We start from the raw sequence: 4,123 nt of genomic DNA, 5'->3' as shown, positions 1-4,123 counted from the left end.
AGTCTTTTGTTTTTTTTAATGCATTCACGCACGCAACCATGCTTCCTGTGTAATAATCTAAAAATGGCATTTTTGGCGTTGCACTTGCACCTCTCTGTGCACAGATCATTGGTGTCAGAGAGCAGGTAGAAGCAGGGGTGTTAATACAGCCTTTCATATGTAAGTGTTTTGCATCAGGAAATGCTGAGGGGAAATCTACTCCTACCTGAATTATTGATCAGACAGAACAGAACATGCACATTGATCATTTCTGTGGCCTGAAATTTACTCTCAGCTTTCGATTTCTACTAAACCTGCTTGTTGCATCTCTGGCACATCATGGTTAAGGCTGTGCCAGAGGGTAAGCAAAGACCTCCAAAATAAGAGACACAAGTCACAAGCCTTGTACTCGCATCACATCCACACCTTTTAATTGACTTGCTGCGCATCACACATCTTCTGGAATTGCTGTGTTGTCAGCGAACACAGGCTGATTTGGAAATGAACTATTTGTGAGCTTAAATGGTTGGACACATGCTTGTGTATTGACACACACATCGCCCATTTCTTAACTGGACCGAAGGGGTTGATGAGGCTCTTAAAAGAAGCTGCTGTGATTAGTGATTACACCCTTGTTCCATTAAATGCATCATCCCACAGCTCCAAGACAATAACGCAGTGTTTGTGTAAAACAGCGCCTGGTAACCTAGTTCTTATAATAGGCAGGACATTGTGTTTACTACAGATTGTCTCAGAGCTTCGCACAGCTCTCACCGGCCTGAACTGAAGCAATTCTCACCGTCACAGCGGGAGAAAATATTTCATTCATAACTCCAGCAGCACCTGAACAATTTCCCGTTTGTGATTCACAGCTGTAATGATTTACTTTTGCCCACATTGTGATTTCTAATTGCACTCTCAAATATTGCCCTAGCTGTATCCAGAGAGCCTGCTGCACACATACATTTACACACACACACACACACACACACACACACACACACACACACACACACTGAGCAGGCAGAGCAGCGCACTAAGTTGGTTCTGTGTGTTTTGGCTGAGGCTGTTGTGCATTCAACAGGCAGTTCGCCCAGGCTCTGAGGTACAGTGCATTTTCCCAGTGATGTGGTCCATCACTGTACCGCAGTGGACCTCTAGGCTCATTGGTTTAGATGGCAGAGGAAAACAATTATAACATAGCTGTGTATTTATAGCTGATTCAACATTCAGTCGTTAAAAGGCTCTGTCTGTGAATGATGTTTACCCGTTTTTTTAAGTTTGATGTTTGCTTAGTCTTCCCCTCCACAAAAAGGTAATTTTGTTTCCAAACTGTGCATAGATTTCCCTGAAAGCCAAAGCTAGGAGTGGAAAGTCTGTGTCTCGGTTTAAAAAAAGGATACAAAACATTTCAAATTGAGACAAACAGTTGTCAGACTAGAGGACTGTGGCACTTTCCATATGTCTTATTCAACATTTTTATCTGGAGGAAATTGGCTGACACAAGAAAAGACAAGGAACCTCTCCATTGTGTTTTACACCTCAGCAGGCACACTGCAGTGACAGCTCGTAGACAAAGCATTACCTCACAGAGCCTTTGTTTAGTGTGACTGGCTGCCTCACTTACTCAGTTATTACATTTATTAAGCGGAAGCGCTGCTTTCAGGAACCTCAGTAAGCATTTAATTTCTACCTCATGACTGTGTTTTTGTCCATGATGACTTGCATGTGTCCGAATCCTCACTGGGAGGACTAGAGCTGTATCTGCTTGTCACAGCCAAGTATTATGTCAACTCCGGACAAAATATGACTGTTAGGATTGTCATGTTTTGTAGTGTACAAGGCAGTTTTGAGTACTTTGACTAGATGTGGAAAATATCTGTTGTTGACGACTTTGGTCTTTTCTTTTTTACGCGGACAAACAACGGCTCAGTTTCTCAATGTGGCAGAAATTTCTAGATTAAGTAGCTGAATATTTATACCCATCAAAGTAAAACTAAAATGTTAAAATGCCCTTAGATTAAATATTTATGTCTATTTGCCTCAGTCACCCACTCACATGATGTTAACAGACACGACCAATCGAAACTACAGGATCATGGCTGTAGTCTACAGATCCATCAAAATGCATGTAAGAGGAGAGAAATATGCCATAAAATGCACACAGAGAAAGACATCTCTTCATAACAAATGACTGCCTGACTTAGATTATCATTTTAAAGTCTTTGCAGTTAATGGCCCTAAAAAGCACACACTGCATGCCCCTCTTAATAATCTTTCAGAGTAGCTTTATCCATCTCTGGCAAATTACCCTCAATGGAACTTCATAACAGAGATTAGAGTGTGGAATAATCTCATCTCGGTCTGTCGCTGGTAATTAGGGGCAGCAGATTACGTCTCATTAATTCATGTGAACTGCTGGTGTATTTGTGAAATAGGCTTTAAAATTAGAATATATTTCTGCATGGCCCTTTAATTAAGCTCCAGTATGACTTATTATGTGTTTATTATAATTGTTTTTTTCTGCTTTAGACTGAGTTTGTGTGTGTCTGAAGGAGTATGAAATGAAGCATCTCCTTAAATGTATTCCCAAAGCTGCTTTTCGCTGAGTAACTTGGGCAAAACTGCAGAGTCTGTTTTAATTATACTTGCGCTGCAGCTTCATGCAGAGAGTTATTTACCAGAAATCTTCCCTAACAAGAGATGATGCAGTTGACCGTTCTGTGTGTGGCCCAGTGATTATATTTATCATCTATACAAGCATAGTGTGGCAACATTTTCATATGCAAAAACCATATCTTTTAACATAAAACATTAAAATTTGACTTAATGAGACACTCATGGTTTAAATTATTCTTCTTTGCTTTGATTTTGAATATTTTAGCTGTAATTGCATCATTAGCGTGATAATGATAATGCCGCAGTAATTGCTATACCAATTTTTTCAACATTGCAAACTCCATACTGCAAGATTTCATTATGTTTCAAGAACACAAGCAAAGATGGAGCTTTCCAATTTAATGTGCAGCACAGATTCATTACCATCTGAAAAATAGATGACACCTCTTCACTGAAATTACACTAAAAACTAAAACACTGAACTGAACCAGTTGAATGACATGAAACAGGACCTCTCTTTATCAGACATAACTGTTTTTACTCACAGAGGATTTTGAGAGGAAATGAAAGGAAAAGGTTGGAATTTATTTTGTGTTTAGTATAATCTCCATTATGAGTAAATCGATCCAAAATCTATTTGAAAAGCCAAGTGACACGCAGCACATGTAACCAGTGTTTCTTGCCATATTTACTCACAGGGTTCAAAGAGTTTGAATGTGGCCTTGATCTTAATTTTCCCTCTTATCAGGTCCCATTAAGACACAGGGACAACAAAGCCCTGCCAGGACCAATTTGCTAATATCAGTACACATTTCTGCTAAGTGGGTGTCAGTGGGTGTACTCCTTTTATTCAAGGAAAAACCCACGTGTGCGTGAGTAATGCATGGGCAGGCTTTATATTGTGACCTTTACTGCTCCAAAGTGGGAAAAGAGAAGCAATAGGTGTGTCAGCAGTGATTAAATAGCAAAGTGCAGTTTTGGTGTGGAGAATTAACAGGATTTGTTGCCTGCATTCAGGCCACTTCAGAAGCATATGATGCAAATTTGGGTGTCAGCCTCTTTTATGTTTTTTCCACCCAATGAGCAGACTTTTAGTGAAGGTGTCTTTTAATGCAGTCCATTAGTGGTGTTCTTTTATGCGTGGCTTAACCAAACTCCACTGGGATGTGTGAGCATCACAAAGGCTTTTACGTTATTGACATTGGTCACTTGTCACTAAGTTGCCTGTGGATTTACCAGAACCCACTGCTTCACCACTCACAAAAACAATGGAACCACTGTAAGGAATCCCACAAACTTAACACAGTGTATTTTCCTACATCATCCAGCGAGTTCAACTTCAGCAGCTGAGGATCCGTTTAGCGGATTGCTAATTGTTGCTTAGTTTGAACCAGTGTGAGCTTGCGTGTAGCAGGGAGCTATACAGGCCAGGCCAAGGGTGCACCGGCCATCTGGCCATGAGAATCCACCAAAATCTGCACCGGAAAAAACAAACAGACAAATTGTCATTGATAATCCATTATGT

The sequence above is a fragment of the Pempheris klunzingeri genome, chromosome 15, assembly GCF_042242105.1.
Source record: "Pempheris klunzingeri isolate RE-2024b chromosome 15, fPemKlu1.hap1, whole genome shotgun sequence".
NCBI classification, from domain to species: domain Eukaryota; kingdom Metazoa; phylum Chordata; class Actinopteri; order Acropomatiformes; family Pempheridae; genus Pempheris; species Pempheris klunzingeri.
This window is presented reverse-complemented; position numbering follows the sequence as displayed.